A 25,834-nucleotide genomic window follows, 5' to 3' on the forward strand; every position below is an offset into this window, starting at 1 on the left:
GTGCTTTATAAATGGAAAGCCTATATAATAGCACATCTCTGTACAGCATGGCTTACTGAGTATTTTAAGCCCACTAGTGATACCTACTGCTCAGAAGAAAAGATTCTTTTCAAAACATTGCTGCCTGTTGACAGTGCACCTGGTCACCCAAGAGCCCTGATGGAGATGGACGAGATTACTGCTGTTTTCTTGCCAGTTAACACAGCATCCATTCTGCAGCCCATGGATCAAGGAGTTATTTTGACTTTCAAGTCTTATTACTGAAGAAATATATTTCATAAGGCTATAGCTGCCATAGATAGTGATTCCTCTGACGGATCTGGGCAAAGTAAATAGAAGACCTTCTCAAAAGGATTCAACATTTTAGATGCATTGAGAACCTTTGTGATCTATGGGAAGTGATCAGAATATCAACATAAACAAGAGTTTGGAAGAAGTTAAATCCAACCCTCATGGATGACTTTGAGGGTCTCAAGCTTCAGTGGAGGAAGTCACTACAAATGTGGTGGAAACAGCAAGAGAACTAGGGTTAGAAGTGAAGCCTGAAAGATGTGATTGAATTGCTGCACACTCATGATAACACTAACAAATGGAAATTTGTTTCTTATGGATAAGCAAAGAAAATAGGGTCTTGAGACAGATCTGCTCCTGGTGAAGACGCTATGAAGACTGTTGAAATGACAACAAAGGATTTAGGATATTAATTAAACTTAGTTGATAAAGCAGCAGTAAGGTTTGAGAGGATTGACTCCAGTTTTGAAGGAATTAAGGAAATACTACTGTGAGTAAAATGCTATCAACATGCTACACAGAAATGTGTGAAAGGAAGAGTCGATCAATACAGCAAACTTCATTGTTGTCTTATTTTTTTTTTTAAGATTTCATTTATTTATTTGTCAGAGAGAGCACAAGCAGGGAGTGGCAGGCAGAGGGAGAAGCAGGCTCCTTGCTGAGCAGGGAGCCCAATGCTGAGCAGGTAGCCCAATGCGGGGCTCGATCCCCAGACCCTGGGATCATGACCAGAGCCAAAGGCAGACGCTTAACTGACTGAGCCACCCCGGTGTCCCCACTGTTGTCTTATTTTAAGTAATTACCACAGCCACCCCAGCCTTTAGCACCCACCACCCTGATCCATCAGCAGCCATCAGCATTGAGGCAAGACTCTCCTCCAGCAAAATCATTACATTGCACTGAAAGATCAATGATGATTATCACTTTTTAATTTAATTTTTTTTAAGATTTTATTTGTTTATTTGAGAGAGAGAGAGCACAAGCACAAGCAGGGGTAGGGGCAGCGGAGAAGGAGAAGCAGACTCCCCCCCCAGTGAGCAGGGAGCCCAACTTGGGGCTCGATCCCAGGACCCTGGGATTGTGACCTGAGCCAAAGGCAGCCACTTAATTGAGCCACCTGGGCGCCCCGTGATTATCATTTTTTAGTAGCAGAGTACTTCCTGATTAAGATATGTACAGTGTTTTTTATACATAATGCTATTATATACTTAATATACTACAGTATAGTGTAAACATAACTTTTAAATGCACTGGGAAACCAAAAAATTAATTCGACTCACTTCATTGTAATACTCACTAAATTGCAGTGGTCCAGAACTAGTCCTGCAGTATCTCTGATGCCTGTGCCTATTTAAATTTTCAAGTTGTTTAGCGCAGCATTCAAGGCTAATGGCATAACCAAATCAGTCCTAGGATTTTATCTTTGAGAATCTGTTTCCTAACTTCATTCATGGTGTCAATTGCTGTATCAGTTGGGTTCAGTTAGGAAAAAGAAATCACACTAGGAATTTCTACACTACAGGTCTAACACTGAGAACTGAAGACACAGGTTTTGAAGGGTTGACAAACAAAATCCTAACGAGATCACCCAGATAAGACAACTGCAGGAAGCAGGTGCCATCCCTGAGGCTGAGTGAAACAACAGGTTACTGTAACCTAAGATTTTGGACGAGGGATCCCACAGAACTGGATCTCAGACCTTTGAGGAGCAGGTACATCCGCCTGCTGCTAACATTTCGGAGGTTGATTCTGGGAGTGTTGAAAGTTATTGGTGTCTAGAGCCAACTGCTGTTGCTGAGATGAATTGCCACTGCTGTGGTGACAGCGGCAAATAGACGAAATAAAGGTCTTTCTCTACTTCTGCCTTCCAGTGTCTCTCTCATGCCCCTTGTGGACAGAATCTAACTTGAGCTACCGGTAAAGGAGTCTGAAAAGGATAATTTGCAGAGTCCCAGCTTAAGCATCATGTAAAAGAATGTAGAAGAGTGGGTTTGGAGCTGAGCTGCAACAGGTTCATAACCAGCGTGCATGCATTCCATAAAGGTTTTAGAGAAGCAGTAGTTTTGAAGTTGTCATGTAAAGGATGAGAAAGAGTTAGGCCAAGAGGAGGGGAACATATTTTGGTCAGAAGGAACAACCCACACAAAGACCAGGAAGAAGAGAGAAAGACAAATTTAGACAACTAAAAACTAAACTCAGTGACATTTTCTTTATGTGTAACCCAGGAAAAATGATTGATGGGCATTCCTGGTTAAGGATAAATATCAAAACAATGGTTCTTAGGTTGCTGATGGTAACAATAACAAGAAATTGTATGTTTATACACCTTTTAAATTTCCCAAATTTAGCTCCTTAAAGAGCTTCAAAACAGTTTGGCTAATTCTTACAATTCTGTCTTTGCTTTTATTATTTTTTTCATCTGGTGTTTTGCTTGTTTTTTCTTATTGAGGTATAATTGACATACAACAGTCTGTTAGTTTCAGGTGTACAGCATAATGATTTGATATTTGTATGTATTGTGAAATGATCACCATAATCAACCCAATTAATATCTGTCACCATATATAGTTAGAAATTTTTTTCTCATGATGAGGACTTTTAAGATCTACTCTCTTAGCAACTTTCAAATATGCAGTGTAGTATTATTAGTAATGTTGTATACACATTATATCCCTGTGACTTAATTATTTTATAATTGGAAGTTTGTACCTTTTGACCCCCTATCCATTTCTCCTGCCCCTCCGTTTCCTGCCTCTGCTAACAACCAGTTTGTTCTCTTTAACTATGAACTTGGTTTGTTGTTGCTGTTATTGTTGTTAAATTAAACATATAAATGAGATCATATGGTACTTGTCTCCCTCTGTCAGTCTTATTTCAATTAGCATAATGCCCCCAAGGTCCATCCATTTTGCAGATAGAAAGATTTCACTCTTCATGGCTGAATAGTGTTCCTCTGTATATATACCACATCTTCTATATCCATTCGTGTATCACTGGATACTTAGGTTGCTTCCATATCTTGGTATTGTAAATAATGCTGCAGTAAACATGGGGGTACATATATCTTTTTAAGTTAGTGTTTTATATCCTTTAGATAAATACCCAGAAATGGAATTCCTGAACCATATGGTAATTCTATTTTTAATTTTTGGAGGAAACTTCATATGCTTTCTGCAGTGGCTGAACCAGTTTGTATTTCTACCAACAGTGCTGCACCAGGGTTCCCTTTTCTCCACATCCTTACCAACACTTGTTAATTCTTGTGTTTTTGGTGATAGCCACGTTAATAGATGTGAGGTGATATCTCATTGTGGTTTTGATTCGCATTTCCCTGATGATTAATCAGGGAACATCTTTTTGTGTGGCTTGTTGGCCATCTCCATGTCTCTTCTTTGGAAACCCGTCTATTCAGATTCTCTGTCCATGTTTTTAATTGAATTGTTTAGGTATTTTTTGCTATTGAGTTGTATGAGTTCTTTATATATCTTGGATATTAACCTCTTATCAGATATATCATGTGCAGGTATATACCCCCATTCCATAAAGGGATGGAATTTCTTTCTCATTTATAAACTTTCTCATTTATAAACATATAAATGAGATCATATGGTTTCTGCTTCTGCTATAAAGTTTCTGCTTTTTCTTTTTACTGATGGCTTCCTTTGCTGTGCAGAAGGTTTTTAGTTTGTAGTCCCATTTGTTTATTTATGCTTTTCCTGCTTTTGCTTTTGGAATCACATCCAGAAACTCATCGCCAAGACCAATGTCAAGGAGCTTACTGCCTATGTTTTCTCTAAGTGATTTTATGGTTTCAGGTGTTACATGCAAGTCTTTAGTCCATTTGAGTTGATTTTTGTGTGTGGTGTTAGATAATAATTTAGTTCCATTATTTTGCATGAGGCTGGCCAGTTTTCCCAATACTGTTTATTGAGGAGACTGTTCTTTGCCTTCTCTTCTTATTCCTTCTCTGTCTGTTTTTGTATAATTTTTGACTTTGGAATAAGAATGGTAAAGCAAGTCAGTAAAAACCAGGTTCATAGAGATTTCCTTTTTCTTTGTTTGAGAGATTTATTTTTCATAGAAAATAGTCTGTAAATGATAATACATGTTATAGTTCAACAGTTTTTATCTATTTCTTTTCTTTCCTGGTAAGAAGATCTATCTTATTCACTTATATGACAGAAAGTGATTTCAGCTTATTTGACTGCAGCCCAGTGTTTTCAAAGGACTTTAATCTCCTCACACTTGTAATGAAATCAAAGACTAGATGTGTGGGGATAAGCCCCTGAGAACAAGGGATGTATTACTCAGGCACCTGATCTGCGGTACCTGCATGCTTGAGAACTGGGAAAGAATGCTCTGATTGGTTATCTTAGGCCGCTGTGTTTTTACTACTTAGATCTGTGCTTAAATAGAAGTCTGGAATGGATACTTGGGCACCAATATCCTATGGCTATAATGCCATGCAAGCCAATTCTGAATTTTACTCTCTTTAGAACTCACTGAAGCTTCAAATCCTCAGAGCTGGTTTGCTTCATGTACTCCGTACATGATACATGGCACATTAGCTATAGAATGATGTGCCGATTTATGGATTTATGATTTTGTTTAATCATCTGTCATGACTAAGTGTCAGAGATAAAGGTTTAATGTGGTTCTGTGACTTCCTGGTGTCTCTATTTGAGGATCAAAAAAAAATTTTACATTAATTTTTCTTTTTTCTTTCTTTCATTTAATTTTTCTTATTATAACCTTATATGCATTAGCTTTGGTTAATTAGTAAGTGATTTTTCAACTCTACTATTTTCTTTCCTTACACAATTTGAAACCAAGGCATCCACCCAGCTCACCTAATTTTCTCCCTCATTATACACAAAAACTGGAAGCTCAATTAGAAAAAGAAAAGAACCCATTATGCTTCTTCCCAGGTATCTGCATGTATTAGAAGAGACTGTAACAGAACTGGGTGAGAGAAGTGAAAACACATATTTTCGGGTGATTGGGTAGGGGGCTTAGTCAGAATGTGACTGTCTCTTGCTAGAGAGTATATTAAAGGTCACAACTGTTCCTTAGTGGTTGACCTTGAGTAATTAAAAGATTAATTAGGAAAAAGAGTGGGAATGTATTCAAATTCCAGTGAAGAAAAATCACACTAAGGACTAAATAAATATGTTCTGATGAAGAAATGAACACATTTATGCTTATTATATCTGAATTTCAATAACAAGTTCTGCGGTAGTCACCAAGCATTTATTAGTAGTAGGTACATCATATATATTGTATTCAGAGCAAAAAACTATGTATTGTATTCAACACAAAAGATTATATTCAAAGTGAAATAGCTGCTAAGTAGTTCTAAGTTGTAAAGCATGACATCAGACATATCACCAAAGGACTAGGTTTGAAAAGCAGCATTAATTTCATTACCATCTCCCAGACTTCTTTAACTGTCCCTTATCAGTCTAACTTGGTCTAAACTAGAGACTAATTACCGAGTTATGAGCCTGTGGGAGAGTGCTGTAGATTTTCCTTTTTCTTGTCTTGAGAAAAGAAAGGGACTTGTTTTACTTCAATCCAAGTGAGGGGGATGGACACTTCAAGAGATCCACTCATGAATCGGGATGATCTGAAGGTTGTGAGTTACATCTGAATTATAGACTGAATATTTGTTTATGCAATGGATTTATTAAGCTCCTGATGTACCTATTTGAAAACGAAAGTGGAAAGAGCCAGAATAGGAAGACAGTTGAGCATTAGGGAACTCATACCTCCATTACTTAGTAGATAAAGGGTAACAGTCCTTCTATTGACCAGGTAGCTGTGCAAAGGGGAACCAGGCTTCAACCGTGTTGCCAGAAGCAAGTAGTTACAGAACATACAACCAGTGAGAGTGAATTGGATGAGGTCAAGTTGGGTAGACTGTCTACATCAGGGAGCTGGTTGTTCTCTGCAGGGCTCCCTGAAGAACCCACACATACTCCCCCTGTGAGCGAGCGAACCCTTGAATGTCTGTGACACAGAAAGCATTGATAGATGAGGAAGGCCAGCAGCAGCACCAATGAATTTAGAGACATTTGCTCTCTTTCCTCCAATCTTCTCTAAGACTCCACACCCTGAGGACCCAGAGGAGGGAAAGGGAGGTGGTGGAGAAGTAAAAGAACTGACAGGTGCTAATCGGTCTCAGCTAGGGGAGGAACAGAGCATTCATTAATTGGAGGGTTAAATTTTATATTATATTTAATTTTACTGAACTGGCTTGTTGTATACCTAAAGTTAGCTGTACTTATAGCTTTATAAGTACCACCTGAAATGTTACTAAGGAATTAATTAAAATACATAACAGGAGCAAAGACTAAATAAAGGAGCATAGAAGGATTTGATTAAATACACATAGGAGCAAAACCAAAAAAGCTTTCCATGTCTGAACCCCATTGAGTTAGGCTGTTCCTTATACCCACAAGGAGCTACATCATCATTTCCTGAACTTCTCTGGTTTAATCTCCCTGCTCTCCTGAATTCAGACCACTTTAGTTCCATTGGCACCAAGGTCTCTCCCACCTTAGGGCTTGCTGTTTCTGTTTCCTCTGACTGGAATGTTCTTTCCTGGATCTTCACAAAACTGGCTCCAGCTCAAATATCCCTCCCTCAGAGAGGCATTTCCTGACTGTCTTGTCTAATGTTACTCCCCTCCCTTACTCAATTACTTTATCCCATACCGCTGTTTATTTCTTTCATGATATTTATGCTATCTCTGATTATTTTGAATACTTATTTATTTACTTGTTTATTGGTATTGAATTAGTCTATTTTATCTCTGCATATCCCAGTGCCTGGGATATAAACACTCAGTAAACACGTATTAATAAATGAGTGAAATAAGCCTCAATAATTCAAAAGAACCTTAAGATTACTGGTAAACACGAATCATTGCCATGTCACTCTCTCTCACATGTAAACCGGTGGCTAATGACAGAAATTAATTAGGGCTCTGCCCCAGGGCCTTTCACCAAATGGAAACAGATGCTTCAATGAGCTCTGTTTTCCTTGTGGCGAAATTATTCCCTTTAGAAAACCAAATGCAATAATTGGTACTTACTGTGTATCAGATGCTTTAAACATTTACTCATTTACTTTTTAAAACTCTTCAAGGTCAGTATTGCCATTTTATAGGTTCATTTTATAGATTCAGAATCTAAGGGTTCCAGTGGGTACAGGATAGAAATATTTTGTGCCAACATTGCCTCCAAGTCTATTTGGCTCTGAAGTCCTTTGCCTCCCTGGAACATCATATTGCTTTCCATCTTAAAACTGTCAGGCCACTGGCAATAACATATATGACATAACTGGCGGCTTTATGGAGTTGAGATGCCTCTAAGTCACTGTTTATGACTTTGGCTATGGAATCAGGGGCTCCATATAACAAAGCCTTGGATTTGTTTGTTTTGTCTTGTTTTGCATATATTATTTGGACAGAACCCTAAAGGCCAAAAGAATATAAACTGTAGATTTGTCTTCCAGTGATTGGCTGAGACAAGGATTGTCTGTGCAAGTGGTTTATTGGGAAGGGCTTCCCAGAAGAAACTGGTTAAGGGTATGGGGAAGATGCAGGACAGAAACCAAGCCAAGGGCTCCCCTCTGGGGAGGGTTAGCCAATTCCTGTAGTGGAAGTGTTGAGTAGAAGCCATACCTCAGAGTTGTCTTGACCTGAATAGAAGAGATGGGCTTTCATACACTCATGCCAGTCATTGGCTGGGAAAGGGAAATGGGGAGGTGCAAATGTAAATTGCTGGCTCTCTACTCCTGCAGCCCAGCAGTGCTAGAAGAAGATAGTCTTGTGTATAGGCCTTAGGAGGCAAGAGTACACCAGAGGCCTGAGAAGGGGTATGCAGAAACTGTAAAAGGTATCCTAGGTGATTTGGGTAAAGCACCAACCAGTGCCCATTATACTGATCATAACTGTCTTATTTAAAGGAAAAGTAAACAAATTCCTCTTGTATAAGGAAAAATTGAAGACTTATTTTTTGCCATGACTGGGCTATTGAAGTTCCAGTGATAATTCATCTCAACTGGATATTTTGAAATGAAAATGTAGGGTCACATGGTGGTTGCCAAGTTGGCTTTCAGCAGAAATGGCATATGGTTCTAGTTGAGGCATAGGGTTTAAGGAGCAAGGCATCAGAAAGTGCATCATCACGGGTACACACATATGGGCTGTCTGACTGTCTCTTTATTGCTTCCTCAGCCCTAAAGCTGAGCACATTATTGTTTCACAGGCCAAATGCTCTTAAGGCAATCTATGGGATGCCTCTCTAGTCTCTTCTTTATAGCTTGAGAACCTTTATAGTCCTTTCATCACTCCCAGTTTGACTTCATTTCTATTTTGCAGTTTTCTGATCCTTCCCAACAATTTCTTCCTTTGACATGCTGGCAAAACCTTTTGCTCTCTTATTCCTCACCTCTCCCTATCCTGTGTTCATGTTTTTTAAAATTACCATCATGCCCTTATTTTTAGTGAAAGAACTTAAAATATATAAGTGCAACAGCTGACCTTTATTTACCTATATTCTTTTCCAAATCCAATACTTTAGTTTTTCCTTTTGAGTTCAAATTACTCTTTAATAATTTCTGTTTTATTTGCTTTTTATTTTTGTTGCAGGACTAAGTAATTTAACAGACGGTAGGAAAACCTAATATAAGTTTAAGTACGGTGGAATCAGATTCATGGTTATTTGCCAGAATTGAGTTCAATTTATAGTTACTTGCTAGAAATGATTTCTTATCTCAAAATAAGAGATAAGCTTAACATTTTAAATATTTTTATATGTATTTTGCAAATTATCAATTAATAAATGCTGAATGACTTGTGATAATGTTAAATATTCTACTATAATGATTAATTTTATGTGTCAACTTTGCTGAGCCATAGTGCCCAGATATTTGGTCATACATTCTGGTTGTTTCTGTAAAAGTGTTCTTTCAATGTGGTTAACATTTAAATCAGTTGACTTTGAGAAAGCAGATAACCCTCCATATTGTGGGTGGACCTCGTTCAACCATTTGAAGGCCTTAATTTTAAAAAGACTGACATCCTCTGAGCAAGAAGGAATTTTGCCAGCAGACTGCCTTTGGACTGAGACAGCAGCTGTCCCTGGGTCTCTAGCCAGACTATTCTGCAAATTTTGGACTTGCACCTCCACAATCACATAAGCTACTTCCTTAACATCTATCTATATAGTTAGCTAGCTATATATCAATAGGTCTATACATATCCTAATGATTCTGTTTCTCTGGAGAACCTTAATACATTTATCTACTTTAAATTGCCCTGTTAAAACCCCATCTTTTTTAAAGGAGGAAAAAGTTTTAGTGTAAGAGCTTAGTCACCAATGAAACTATTTAAAAATTATATATATTGAGTATGGTCTATTTTTTGATGATCCACAAAGAAACACACACACATTAAAGTGAAATAGTGACAAAGACTAGTGTCCCCTCATTCCTACCCCTTAGCCATGATGGTTGACTGAGTTATGAGTTTTATGTTCGGCTCTCTCAGCAGTGAACAGGCCATGGACCACTTGTCCTACTTTTGAAAAAGGCTCTAACTTGTTTTTATTCTCAAATCTGAATAATGTATAGGCTTTTTCTAAAGAAAAAAATACAAATATCCAATATTTATATTTTTTAAAATTAAAATAGTACTTAAATGAATAAAATAGGAACAAACTTTGAAATTTTGTTCACTGATATATCCTAGCACCTAAAGTAGTGTTATATATTAACTATAGCCATCCATTCACTGGGAAAAGAATGAATGAATGCTCCTAGTTCTTATCCTGCTCTAAAATCCAAAACAAATTTTACTATTAAATGTATTAAAATAAATCTATTAAGGGGCACATGGGTGGCTTACTCAATTAAGTGTCAGATTATTGGTTCTGGCTCAGGTCATGATCTCAGGGTTGTGAGACTGAGCCCCACATCAGGCTCTGTGCTGCACATGGAGCCTGCTTAAGATTTTCTCTCTCCCTCTCCCTCTACCCCTCCTACCCCCACCTCACTCTTCCTCTCCAAAAAATAAAAAAATAAAAATTAATACTAAACTGAAATATTTAATAACATTAATTTAATGCCATACATAATATTGTTTTACTAAAATGAAATGTTTACTTTTAGTTTGAATATGGTACTATTGTTATGATTCAAAAATGTTTGGCTTCATGGGTACCTGGGTGGTTTAGTCGGTTGAGCATGGGACTCTTGGTTTCAGCTCAGGTCATGATCTCAGGGTTGTGAGATCAAGCCCCTCATTGAGACCCGTGTGGGGTCCCGCACTCAGCAGGGAGTCCGAGATTCTTTCCCTCTACCTCTCTCTCTGCGCCTCACCCTGCTTGCACATGCATGTGCTCTATCTCTAAAATAAATAAATATTTTTTAAAAAGTGTTTGGCTTCACCATTTTTATTAAAATCATGGTGATTGAATTCTACTCCAGTTTTTTCTCCTGAAAAATCTTTATTTCCATGGTGTTCATTGGCCTTTGGTTTATACCAATATGTTATTTTTATGTAAATATGTCCAGAGATGTGCTGATAAATGTTTAGCTATCTGCTCTCTAAAAAAAAAGCATGTGTATAATATACATATGTATTATATATATACATATATGTACATAGGTTTATTATAAAGCCTAATGATATAAAAGATGTATACCACACACATTATTTATTATAAATTCCATATAGCCAAGTGGCATGCCTTTCCATTTATTTGTGTCTTCAGTTTCTTTCATCAGTGTCTTACAGTTTTCAGTGTATAGCTCTTTGGTTAAACTTATTCCTAGGTATTTTATTGTTTTTGAGGCTATTGTAAATGAAATTGTTTTCTTTATTTCTCTTTCAGATAGTTCACTGTTAGTGTATAGAAACACAGCTGATTTTTTTTTTTGCTGTTTTTATATTCTGCAATTTTACTGAATTGGTATTAGTTCTAACAGCCTCTCTACATGGCTAACTTGAGCTTCCTTACAGCATGGTGATCTAAGAGTAGTTAGACTTAGTGATGGCTAGTTTCCCCTAGAATGAATGAACCAAGGAGTAAGGTGCAAGTCTTCTTTGTCTTGACCTTGGAAGTCCCTCAACATCATTTCAGTTGAATTTTCTTGGTTAAATAGGGAGAGGGGAAGGGACTATGCAAGGATGTGAACAATGGGAATTATGGTTCATTAGGGGGCCATATTTGGAGATATGGCCATCCTATAGATATGGCTTTCTTGCTTTATTTTGATAGGTTGGGCCTAAAACTAATGTCAAATCAAAATGGAGATTTAATGGAAAACAAGCCCTACATTAATAGCATAAGTATATTCAGGCCTGTAACACAACTTACCTGATGACTTCTTATAGTCCTTTTAACCATTTTATGTTCCACATTGGTCTATGCAAGGCGTTTTCAGGGAATTAAGCAGTCTAGATCCAGGAATCCAGACATTTCAGAGTTGGAAGTGACCTAGAGGTTCTTATCCCCCTCCTCACACCTTAAAGACAAGGAAACTAGGACCCAGATAAGCATTTTGTGACAGAACCACAAATAGTACTCAGGACTTTCCTTTATGTTTCTTGTTATGATAAATCAGCATCTTTGGGTGATAGTGTGTTCCCTATGGAAAGAACTTGTATTCATGTGAATTTAGTAATGTGGGAAGTGGTAAGAGAATTGATTACTTGGTAAATAGAGCATAAGTTTAATCCTTTTTAAAAAAACTATTAAAATACTTTTTCATTGCTTCATTTCACTTTGTGGTATGTTTCATGGAATAAAATAAAGTTGTTGTTAACCATCAGTTTGTTCTCTATAGTTCAAAGTCTGTTTCTTGGTTTGTCTCTCTTTTTTTCCTTTTGCTCATTTGTTTTGTTTCTTAAATTCCACATGTCAATGAGATTGTATGGTATTTGTCTTTGACTTATTTCAGTTAGCATTACACTTTCTATCCCCATCCATGTTGTTGCAAATGGCAAGATTTCATTCTTTTTATGGCTGCATAATATTCCATTTTGCGTGTGTATGTGTGTCTATATACCACATTTCTTTATCCGTTCACCAATCAATGGACACTTGGGCTGCTTTCATATCTTGGCTGTTGTAAATAATGCTGCTATAAACATAAGAATACATGTATCCCTTTGAATTATTAGTGTTCTTGTATTTGGGTAAATACCCAGTAGTGCCATTACTGAATCATAGGGTAGTTCTGTTAATTTTTTGAGGAACCTCCATACTGCTTTCCAGAGTGGCTGCACCAGTTTGCATTCCCACCAACGGTGTAGGAGGGTTCCTTTTTCTCCACATCCTCACCAACACCTGTTGTTTCTTGTGTTTCTGATTTTAGCCTTTCTGACAGGTGTGAAGTGATATCTCACTGTAGTTTGGTTTGCATTTCCCTGATGATGAGAGATGTTGAGCATCTTTTCTTGTGCCTGTTGGCCATCTGGATGTCTTCTTTGGAGAAATGTCTGTTCATGTATTCTGTCCATTTTGTAACTGGGTTATTTGGTTTTTGGGTATTGAGTTGTATCAGCTATTTGTATATTTTGGATACTATCCCTTTTTGGATATGTCATTTGCGAATATCTTCTCCCATTCCATGGGCTGCCTTTTAGTTTTGTTGATCGTTTCCTTTGTTGTACAGAGCTTTTTATTTTAAACTATTTAATAGTTTATTTTTGCTTTTCTTTTCTTTTCCTCAGGAGACATATCTAGAAAGATGTTCCTTCAGCCCATGTCAATGAGATTACTGCCTAGAGATTAATCTTCTAGGATCTTTATGGTTTCAGGTCTCTAATTTCAGGTCTCTAATCCATTTTGAGTTTATTTTTGTGTATGGTTTAAGAAAGTGGTCCATTTTCATTCTTTTGCTGTCCAACACAATTTGTTACAGAGACTGTCTTTTTACCATTGCATATTCTTGCCTCCTTTGTTGAAGATTAATTGACCATATAATTGTGGGTTTATTTCTGGGTTTCTATTCTATTCTACTGATCTATGTTTCTATATGCCAGTACTATACTGTTTTAATTACTGCTGCTTTGTAATACATCTTAAAATCTGGAATTGTGATACTTCCAGTTGTGTTTTTCTTTTTCAAGATTGCTTTGGCTATTTGGGGTCTTTTGCGGTTTTATACAAATTTTAGGATTGTTTGTTCTACTTCTATGAAAAATGCTGATGGTATTTTAATAGGGATTGCATTAAATGTGTAGATTGCTTTGGGTAGTGTAGATATTTTAACACTATCTGTTCTTCCAAACCATGAGCATGAGATGCCTTTCCATTTCTTTCTTTTTTTTTTTTTTTTTGAAGATTTTATTTATTTATTTGACAGAGAGAGACACAGTGAGAGAGGGAACACAAGCAGGGGGAGTGGGAGAGGGAGAAGCAGGCTTCCTGCCAAGCAGGGAGCCTGATGCGGGGCTCGATCCCAGGACCCTGGGATCATGACCTGAGCCGAAGGCAGACGCTTAACGACTGAGCCACCCAGGCGCCCCTGCCTTTCCATTTCTTTGTGTCATTTTCAGTTTCTTTCATCAGCGTTTTATAGTTTTCAGAGTACAGGTCTGACACCTCTTTGGTTAAGTTTATTCCTAGATATTTTATTGGCTTTGGTGCATTTGTAAGTGGGATTTGTTTTCTTAATTTTAATTTCTGCTACTTCATTATTAGTGTTAAGGATGCAGCAGATTTCTGTACCTAGATTTTATACCCTGTGACTTTACTGAATTCATCTATCAGTTCTAGTAGTTTTCTGGTAGAGTCTTTAGTGTTTTCTATATATAATATCATGTCATGTGAATATAATGAGAGTTTTACTTATTCCTTACCAATTTGGGTGCCATTTATATCTTTCTGTTGTCTAATTGCTATGGCTAGCACTTCCAGTATTATGTTGAATAAAAGTGGTGAGTGTGGACATCCTTGTCTTGTTCCTGACCTTAGGGGAAAAGCTGTCAGTTTTTCTCCATTGAGTATGATGTTGGCTGTGGGTGTTTCATATAAGGTCTTTATTATGTTGAGATGTTTCCTCTAGACCTACTTTGTGGAGGATTTTTTATTATAAATGGATGTTGTACTTTGTCAAGTGTTTTTTTTTTCTGCATCTATTGAAATGATCATATGGTTTTTATCCTTTCTCTTATTGATGTGACACATCATCTTGTTTGTTTTGTCAATATTGAACCACCCTTGCATCCCAGAAATAAATTCTCCTTGATCATGGTGTATGATTTTTGTACTGTACTGTTAGATTAAATATAGTTTTAATACATGGTTTATGGTTAAAAACCCAGAGACCAACCCATTTCAAAGTACTGAGTCCAGAAGGTACTTGGGAATGACTTTTGGATCTCACTTCATGGTGTTCAAATGGATGTTGGAACTATGAAGGGAACATAAGGATGCTTGGTACAGGGGATGAGAAATAATTGGACCATTATAAGCCTGATACTTTTAAGAAATCTGGTCTTATTTTTAAAATACAAATCTCTATTAATTTCCTCTAAAACTTTCCTAAAAGGAACAATGTGGATGATATGGTGGTTATGTCAGCAGTAAGTGAATTCCAGGGTTCTCTTGGAGTTCAGATGCCACGTGTTGGTGGTTTCCAAATTCAGAGCTAGAAGGTGTACTGAGCCACTAAGCTCAGCTACTCATCAGGATTGAGGTTGTTCTGGCAGGAGATAATCCTGTCTGGTATCCAGAAACAGCTGTGGGCCAGATGGGACTGACAATGCTCCCTGGAGCCTAATTCCTGGGAGTGTCTGTGCTCAGGAGGCAAGACATATGTTTTGTCCTACTCTTGCCTCCATCTAGGATCAAGTTAATTCCTGCCTTCATTTTTTTTTTTTCTGTTCAGTGCCCTCTCTTCTACCCACTCAAACTTCATACAGCCTTTAATGCCAATTTTAAGTCCCACATAGCTTTCCCTGACAACTCCAGCCGACCCTGGCCTCACAACTCTCAAGTCTATTTCACCTGCTAGATTGTTTAGAAAAATGTTTGGAGTGACTTTTTCACCTGGGTTAATAATTTGCTGTACATTGGTGGTTTGCCTCAATGGCTTCGCATTAGAATCATCTGTGGAGATTTCAAAAATCCTTATGTCCAGACTGTGACCTGGATCAATTAAATCAGAATCTCTGGAGATGAAGACATCTGCCCATCATCCCCATACCTCCCACCCTGTGGCATTTATTTTTAACTCCCCAGATGATTCCAGTGTGCAACCAATTTGCAACCACTGCAGTACATATACAGTCTAATTTCTAAGAGGGCAGAAGTGAGAGTTAAACTCCTTTTGTATGCCTTGGGTCCATAGCACAGGTTTGGCCACAGAGTGGGGACTTAGAAACACTTCTGCTTGGTTCTTGGCTGGGAGAATCCAGTGCCCATATGTGTGCTGATTAAGTATGTGGTCACACTCCAGAGAGGCAATCTATGAAGGTTTAATATTGCAGACTTGGGATTCATATCTGGAATAAAATCCTGACTGTGATACCCCGTAACTATACGACTTGAACTTGGGCAGTTGGCTTAAATTCTTTGTTCTTCAGCTTACCCATCTGTAAAATGGGGGAAATAGTACTTACCTCATAGGATTCTTCTGCAGATTTTTAATGTATAAGTGACTTAGAAAAGCTTCTGGCATTTAATAAGCCCTCAACAAATCTTAGCTACTTTTACTATTCTACCATAAGGAGGCTTCTACTCCTATTTTCCTATATTATTTGATACTTACTTTCCTTGCAGCACCTCGGTGGCTAAGTTGGTTAAGCATCTGCCTTCGGTTCATGTCATAATCCCAGGGTCCTGGGATCAATACTCCTGTCCTTGGGGCTCCCTGCTCAGCAGGGAGTCTTCTTCTCCCTCTCCTTCTGCCCCTCCCCCCACTCATGCTGTCTCACACTCACACTCTCAAATAAATGGATAAAATCACTTAAAAAATACTTATTTTTCTTCAAAGCTTGAGAAAATAGCATAATAAGAATTACAATGATAATATGTACAACAAAAAATCTTCAGTGTGGATTCCAATTTCAAAAGAAAAACCAGAAGAAATAAAACTAGACTATATTTGTTCCCTATGAATTACAAACACAATAACAAGTCAGTGAAATTGCTTACCCTTATAAGGTTGTCCTGGGAAGCACTGTTGAGCAATAAGTAAACCTCAAAAATGGCACTAACAAAATTCATAAGACAGTAATATTGAACCAAAACCCTCTTGGCACATTTTAACAGAGTCAGTTCTTATTGAAGTTCTTACTGAAGTCAATTAAAATGCCATTGACTTCCAGGGCGTCTGTCATAGGGTAGACACTACGCGGTTTGAATTTGTTAACAAAGAAGGTTTGTAGATGGGAATATTGGGTGTGTGCATTCATATTCCTCTCTGGATAAATTCTGCATAATTACAGTAATTCCTTTCTTCCTTCCTTCTTTTCTTTATTTCTTTTTTTCCTTTTTTCCTTCCTTCCTTTTTTTTTTTTTTTTTTTGCAAAGCCCTCTGCCCCAGTTTATTTTAAGTTTTTTTATTTTCATTCCAGTATGGTTAACATACATTGTTATATTGGTTTCAAGTGTATAGTATCATGATTCAGCAATTCTATATGGTATTCCATACTCACCATTTTTTCTTTGTTTGTTTTGCTTCTTAAATTCCACATATGAGTGAAATCATACTATATTTATCTTTTTCTGACAGACTTATTTTCCTTAGCATTATATTCTCTAGCTCCATTCATGTCATTATAAATGGCAAGATTTCATTCTTTTTATGGCTGAGTAATATTCCATTTTATATATATATCACATACTCTTTATCCATTCATCTATCTACTGTAATTTCTAAAGTAACACTATAAAATATAAAGTAACACTATAATTCAGAAACTAAATCTGGAATGGGGTGCTTTTTAAAAAAGTTTTTGTTTAAATTGCAGTTAACATGCAGTATAATATTAGTTTCAGGTGTACAATATAGTGATTCAGCACTTCTATAAAATGGTGCTCGTCACAACAAATACACGTCTTAATCCCCATCACCTGTTTAACCCATCTTCCTACTCACCTCCTCTCTGGTAACCATTAGTTTGTTCTGTATAGTTAAGAGTTTGTTCCTTAGTTTGCCTCTATCTCTTTTTTTTTTTCTGAAATGGGGTGCTTTTGAGAACAATAGGACACATTATTAGTAGTTATGCCACAATAACAGATCTAGAGTACCCTAGAACTTACAGTCATCCTGACTGTGGTCGCCAGGAAACATCAAATCCAGGGGCGCCTGGGTGGCTCAGCTGGTTAAACATCTGCCTTCAGCTCAGGTCATGATCTCGGGTTCCTGGGATGGATCCCTGCTCAGTGGGGAGTCTGCTTCTCCCTCTCCTGCTGCCCCTCCCCCCCCTCAAATAAATAAACTCTTAAAAAAAAAAAGAAACATCAAATCTATTAATGATAGAAGGAAGATGTTAAAGCTTGTGAGGTTTTCCCTCTCCTAGCTTTTATTTGAAGGCTTCTCTGGGTTAGTTCTCTGTTTCCCCATGTGTCCGAAGCTTTATATACATCTGGCAATGAGTGGCTGCTGAACACGATAGATAAGTACAGTTCTCATTATTGGGCATGAGTTTAAAAAAATGAAAGATTGTACCAACTCTGTGGAGTTCAAAGTTAAGATACTTTTCTCTAAAGGGAAATAAATATTACAAGAAGGGTGTTCTTCATCTTCATTTGTAATGAAGTAACTAGTAGCTATATATCTATGTCTGTATCTCTGTTTTTATCACCATCTAGCTATTTTTCCTCGACCTACATAGATTGAAATTTCTGCCTGAGGCCTGCACTTTCTCACTAGTTAGGAAGAACTACTCTTTAGTGACAGGCCAAAAAAGAAATTCAAAGTAATCACTACAATAGGGGGAAAATCATATTAGAAGTTTTCCCCCAGAATTTTCCTGTGGTGTGACAGTATGAGTACACAGTTACTTTTAAATATTATTCCACATCCCTCTGGATCCTCCTACAGTGCTTCAGTTTAAAACCAATAACCTCTGGGGGCACTTAGCTGGCTCAGTGGGTGGAGCGTGCCACTCTTGGTCTCAGGGTAGTAAGTTTGAGCCCTACATTGGGTATAGAGATTGCCTAAATAAATGGAAAAAAAAAAAAACTAGTAACCTCTGAACATCTTATATAGTTTGGCTCCCATGGACTCCCATGGGTAGGACAGAGTTGGAGAAAGATGTCAATACTTCCCTTAAGTCAAACCGTTTCAGCTTCTTGAGGTCACAGAATAGCTGTGTTTTTACAGTTTTAGGAGGCTGCAAATTCTCTACTTGTTCTGTGCTTCTGTTTTCACTCCTCAGAAGGAACATTCTCTAGCTACTGCTATCCCACACCCTACACACTGAATCCTGATTTTCTCTTTTCACTATTTCAAATAGTGATGCTTCTCTACATTACACAACTGACCTTGAAATGCAGGCACTAATCTCAAGGGCTTTTAGATCCTGTGCATTTTCCCTTGTTTAGACCACGAAATATGGTCACAAAATGCATTGACTTACTGAAGTTCCCTTGGGGCTTTAGAGCATACTACTTCGGATTTTTTGCATTCTTTCTTTTTTGACTATGTGGTGTGTGTGTGTGTGTGTGTGTGTGTGTGTGTGTTCTGTGCACCTTGAAAATGCATCAAGCCAGACTTTCTGGAAAGAACAAGACAAAAAGAATGTACCTCTCTGAAGAAAGGAAATCTGGGATGAAATGGTCTGTCTGGTTTTCCAGATGCATTATTGTCTACTCCTGTTGTTTGTTGAAAACATTTACTTCCTAATAGATGACCTCTAATAAAACTTTTATGTTAAATTAGCTGCAGCATGGGCATTTAAAAAAAAAAAAACTCGTTTTGGGGAAGTCTATTAAAAAAAACAGAAAGATCATTAAATGATCTCTAAATGACCACTGAGTCCTGGGTTAATATGAATCTACCTTTCTTCTCTGTCCAGCAGTTTGTACGTTTAGAGACAGATAAAGGCAACATGAAAGAATTATTAGCATGAGTGAATTATTAGCATGATTGAATTATTAGCATGAGTGAAGTTTTGGACATGGAAAGCTCTTCTAGGCCCTGAGAAACAGAAACACAAAAGTGGGAAAGAGCTCTGACCCTGAGGCAGACTTCTCTGAATTCAAATTCCTAGATCTGCACTTCCTAGGGCTCTCTTGGTCATATTAGATTCTCTGGGTCACAGTTTGTTCATGAGTACAAATGCAATAATGATGCCTAATTCACAAATGAAATAAAGGCATAAAGTATTTAGTACAGGATATGACACAGTAAAGCACTGAATAAATAAAAGGCACATCTCCTTAGGTGTAACAGCAATGAGTTAGGGGTTCAGTCTGACCTTACAGTACTTCTCATTTTTCTTGTGCTATTTTTCCTTTCCCAGTACTAAGGAAAACAAATCTTCACGCCACAGTTCAGATGAAATCTCTTGAAAGTTTCAGGATCATTTATATCACGAACCTCTGTTGTTCTTTTTCAACACTTGTTCATAATGTTTATACCCTTCAAATAGTCGGAATAGTTTTATTAAATAAAATACCAGTCCCCCCAGAAAATACATACAGACATAGAGAATTGCATAAATAACATAATGTCTATTTCTGTTACCAAAGGACGTACATACTGCTCTCAATATCTTTAAATGTCATATTGAATATCCTGCATGATTCATTTATTATACATATCATTAATGTAATTTTGTTTAACTCGATAATAATAGCTTTCATAGAATGCTGTGTGCCAGGTATTGTGCTAACTGCATCACGAAGATTAGGATCTCACAACCCTATTTCTTACTATAATCCCCAGTTAATAAGTGAGAAAACTGAATCTAAGAGATTGAACAACACAGGCAGCGAATGGCAGAGCCGGCATCTGGCTGGCAGTGGCTTTAGAGTGTTCCCAGTGCTGATAGGACTGCTGTACCAGTCCTCTCAGATAATATGATTTATGGTGAACAGTAGCTTTTACTCTGGAAGTTTAGGGTTTAAGTAGCTGTGGCTAGACACTGTGTGCCTGCATCACCAGCCCCCAATTAAAAGCCTTGGGATCCGAGTCTCACACAGGCTTTCCTGGGTAAAAACACTGCCGACACGAGGGTGCATTTCACTGCTGGGGGCAAGTGGGCTGTGTGTAGCCCCTTTGAGATCATAGGAAACCTCCAGACTCTGCGTGACATGTCTTTATTCCCTATTCTCAGCCCGGATAGCTTTGCTGTATTGCTGTTATAAACCTTAGCCATGAGTACAACCATATGCTGAGACCTGTGAGTCCTTTCAGGGAAGTACCCAATGTGTGGGTGGTCGTGGGACCACTGAAAGAGTCTGAAGTGCTAACATAGGTGTTGATGTAACTACTGGGGAGACACATTATCCATCAGTCAAAGAACTTCCTTTAAATTAGCTTTCTGAAACCTGTAAAGGTGTTGGTCAGTAGGGCTAAGGTTGCAGCTCTTCTAGAAGGTTCAGTTCTAATGCCTCACCTTGGGTCAGTATATGGAATGCAATATGTCCTTTGTATAACATATCCATACAGATACAGAGTAGTTAGAAAATATGCCAATAGCTTCAGTATTTGTCTTGCCTTTTTTTTTTTTTTAGCGTCCTGTGTTTTTATTGTTTTGAATGCCCAACGCCAAACAGAATTGCAAATATCTAGCTATGCAAAAGAGGAGATAGGGTCTAAGTACAAAAGGAAAACATGGTTTTTTAAATAGGTAGTTACATAGACCTAGTGTCCTACAAACATATAGAGACTAGATCTTTGTAGCTGAGCTGCCTTACCAGTGGTCCCACAATAATAGTCATGATTTCCCTCCCCCACCAGTCAATATATAGTATCAGAGTGCCCGTGGTCAAATGTGTTCACAGTGAGTTCCTTTTCTAGAGTTTTCCCTAAAGTTATACAGATAATTGTCTTCTTAAATAAGATTTTACATGTTTTTATTTTCTTTTTAGCATTTCCCTCTTATTTTCCAAACATATACTTTGTGTATATATTGTTACAATAAGAAAACCTGACATTACAATTAGTATTATAACATTTTGAATATACCAGATGATCACAACTAAATTTGTTCATATCTACAAAATTGTGATGGGATAAACAATAAAAAATAACAAATAAGATCTTTGGATCATAAAATTGTGCAAAACCTGTTCTCACTTTCTACTTTTCTATTTTTCACAATTTTTGAACACTACTTTCAGAATGAAAAATCTTATATTGATATTATTTTTTTATTTTTTTAAAGATTTTATTTATTTGAGAGAGAGAATCAGAGAGAGAAAGCACATGAGAGGGGGGAGGGTCAGAGGGAGAAGAAGACTCCCTGCAGAGCAGGGAGCCCAATGCGGGACTCGATCCAGGGACTCCAGGATCATGACCTGAGCCAAAGGCAGTTGCTTAACCAACTGAGCCACCCAGGTGCCCTGATTATTTTTTAAAATATTTACTTATTTATTTGAGAGAGAGAGAGAGCATGAGCGGGGGTGGAGGGGCAGTGGGAGGAGAAACAGACTCCCCATTGAGCCAGGAGTCCAACACGGGACTCAATCTCAGGACCCTGGGATCATGATCTGAGCTGAAGGCAGACACTTTACTGACTGAGCCACCCAGGCAACCCTGATATTATTTATTTTGAAAGTTTGAAATCTGCTGGGATCTGGCGAAGATCGAGCCCATTTATCAAAATACTTCTTTTGGGGAAGAAGTTTCCAAGACACTGTGTCCAAGAACACATGGGCACTGGAATGTGGAAGGTGGTCAGGATGAAGCCCCATGCCCCACAGTAAAGGTGGCAAAGAGTGTCCACACCATATAGCATGTACATGCAGGTGCTCTTCTTGGTATGTGGCTTTAGGATTGGCTTTATTAACAAAGTATCAAAATCAAGCTATTTGATAAACACACAAGCATTTCCAGTGATTAATAAACTGCTTTTATTTTGTAGAATTTTATATTTATAATAGGAGAATTTTAGGAAATACTTATTCTAATAAATATTTCTTTTCCAAGTGAAGAGGCTTAAGCCCAAGGAGTTTAATGCTTTTTCTCAATGAATAATGAAGGAGTGGCAGGATCAGCCTAGAATCCTACTTGCCTGGATCCTGTGTCAGTGCTCCAAGGGCTATGTCTAATCATGCTTAAAATAACTCTTCAACAATGAAACGCCAGATTCCAGTCTAGCTATCTTTCCTAGAGACCCTGCACAGTAAAGTAGTTCTTTTATTTGCTTCTCGCTGCTCAAAGGAATTAAGTTTATCAAACCATCTGAACTAACTTTACTCTTTTTGCAAAAGATCACAACAAATAGTTAACACTATGCTTCAAGCCTGAATATACTGAAGCTGAGCATCTCGAGAAAATAGGGATGGAAAGTGAATCTGAGAAATAATTAACAGATTTTTAGAGAAGTAGATCAAATCATTGCCTGGACAATTGCTCTATAAAATGAGCTGTTGGTCAACCATAGTGATTATCTTTGCTGTTGACCCCATTTATTCCCAGTAGCCCTGGGTTCAGCTTTACAGTTGTTCTGTTTGTAAAACTGTTTTTTGTACAGTGAAAGTTGCTAATGCCCATGTTATTGACAGTGTTTCAGGGAAAGAATAAATGCTCTCTGTAGTAGGATTAGTGGTAAATGATTTTTAATGATTTTTTAAATTACAGTTGAATCAAAAAACCATGATTTGACTTGTCCTGTTGAGTAAATATTAAATAAATTACACTAAGCCTGTGTATATTTTCTGAAACTCAAGAGTCTGTTTCAAACTATTTTCTGTTTATTCTGCATGTAGGGAACTTAGGTGGCAGATTCCCTGGAACTCTTTTCCATTTCACCCCCACCCCCAGTTTCTTAGCTATTTAATAGCCATTCTGAACTTAGATTCTTTAATTTCTAACTTTCAAAGAGCCTTAGACTGTCAAAAAAAAATTTAAACCAAAACAATTAAATGAGGCTTTGGAGAATTCATAAAGTTAGAATTTTAATGTAAAAGAAAAAGGAAAGACCCTTGAGTGGGTTATTGACTGTGCTTTCCTCGGATAAATGAACTAAATCACATATACATCTTTGACATCTGGGATGAGATTATCTCCTTGTAAATTTACAAAAATGCAATTCAAAAATATTTTCAGGTTTCTAAATTAGATGGCATCTGACTAAAGATGATGCTAAGTAGGCACTGTCATGAAGCTTGAAAGCTAACTTGATTTTCATTATGAATGCAAAAGTCCTCCTGGGCCCTCTATTGTGTGCTGTATACCTGACCTCCCCTATGGGCTGTCCTATGTAGAATTCTGTGCACATGTTCATCTTTTACTTTTTTTTTTTTAAGGTTTTATTTATTTATTTGCCAAAGAGAGAGAGAGCACAAGCAGGGGGAGCGGTAGGCAGAAGGAGAAGCAGGCTCCCCACTGAGCAGGGAGACCCATGCTGGACTCCATCCTAGCACCCCGGGATCATGACCTGAGCTGAAGGCAGATGCTTAACCAACTGAGCCACCCAGGCGTCCCTCATCATTTACTTTTGTGAAGACAGGCCTAGAAGCTCAGCAACTACGTATTCATGATTTAGCTTCAAGATGGCTGGTGTGGTGTCATGAGACTACCCTTATTTATTTGTTTTGAGTTTAAATGATATTTATCAGAATGTATACATTCAGATGAATCATGGAATCTTGAAAGTTTGAGCTAAAAAGTAGTGTCCTGAGGTCTCCTACTTTACACCCCTCATTTGTCACTGCTTTCTGGCCTCCCTCGTTTCTACCTAAGGTAATTGACAGTGGTGACATTCAATAATATTTTAATTTCTAATTTGAGATATCCCTCTTTCCATGAAAGTACTAGAAACTAGCAAACATGTCAAATTTCTCAGCACTTAAAGAATTTTGAAGAACGATTGACCATAATGCCTCCCTCCACACACACATGTAACTAATATAAACTACCTCTTGGGAGTGGAATGGCCATGTTTTAAAGGCACCGTGCTCTCTTATTAAATCCATCTGTTTTCCTGATGTTCCTGGGAAATAGTCAAGAAGTCTTCTAGGTTGGTGGGGCAGGATTTTCCAGGTTTCCTTTTATTCATGCTCCATAAGTATTGGCTTATTCAAAATAAGCTGTGGGAATGATGCTTATTCTAGGGCACTAGGTAAGGCAGCAGGGGAGATTGTCTGATTTTAAATGTTAATCTACTCTTCATTAAAGAGTAAACTACTCAAAAATGATTTGAAATTTCTCCTGACATTTTTTGCCCTCTGACTTTGACGCAGTTTGGTTCGGTAGAAATAATCTAGGGTCAAATCACCTCATTTTGACCTTGATCTGAACCATTTTTACACGTTCACAACCTTCATAAAAATATACCACAAGAGTTCAAATGGACAGTGAGAACCTTCTTCTGACAAAGGATATTCCTGTATTTAAAAGATTAATTAAGTCAGCCATGAGTCCTAACATTCCTCTCTCTGAGACTTGGTATATATTTTGGAGAAAATGACTACTACCTGTCCTGGAAGGCCAGAAGAGAATCATACTCTTTAGGTGAATAATGTGATCCTATTTTCACATTTCAGAAATACCCATAAAAGTCAAGACTGATAAAATTTAAAATTTGCATACAAACTGTTAAGGCAAAGTCAAGGATTCTATTTTTAGTTTATGTTACTGTTTTAGGAAATTACCTTGAGAGCTGTCTGCATTAATTAGTCACTAACCAAATAGTAGTGACTTAAACACAATGGAAGCTTATTTCTCTTTCATAGTAATAGTCCAGGAGCAGGTGGTCCAGGGCTGCTGTGGTCATTTGTGTCCCTGAGATCATCCAGAGAGCAGTCTCTGCCCACTATTTCTCTCTGCTTTCTCTGGACGTGGTTCTCTTCCTCATGGTAAATGACAAGAGTTCCAGGCTTTGTACCATCAGTTAAACAGGAGGATGAAGGAAAGGTAAAGAAATGGCATGGTCTCTACTTTAAGGACACGTCCAGAAGAGGCTTTTCTCTATAGTCTGTTGCATAAAACATAGTCATATGGTGACATCCAACAGAACAGGAGGTTAGAAAATTTAGTTCTGGGTACCCAGGAGGCAGTAGAAATCAAGGGTTCAATTCTTAGAAGGTCAAAGAAGGGAATGGACCAAGGGGAGCAACTAGGAGTCACACTGGTGCTGTCTGACTATCAAAGTCACTTTGGGCACTTTAAAAATACATAATCCTGGGCTTCTTCTCTGGAGATTCTGATTCAGCAGGTCTGGTTTAGGCTCATTGGCCAAATTACTCCCAAGCTGTATATTAGTGATAAGGTGAGTCACCAGAAAGTTCCATTTCAGTAGATTTGCCTTCACAGAAACCTCTTAAGCTCTCAGCTTTCACAAGGGGTGATAACAAATAGCTCCATGTGCAGCATCAGCAGGCTTTTCTGCGTCAGAACTTTT

This window comes from Neomonachus schauinslandi, chromosome 7 (genome assembly GCF_002201575.2).
Source record: "Neomonachus schauinslandi chromosome 7, ASM220157v2, whole genome shotgun sequence".
NCBI classification, from domain to species: domain Eukaryota; kingdom Metazoa; phylum Chordata; class Mammalia; order Carnivora; family Phocidae; genus Neomonachus; species Neomonachus schauinslandi.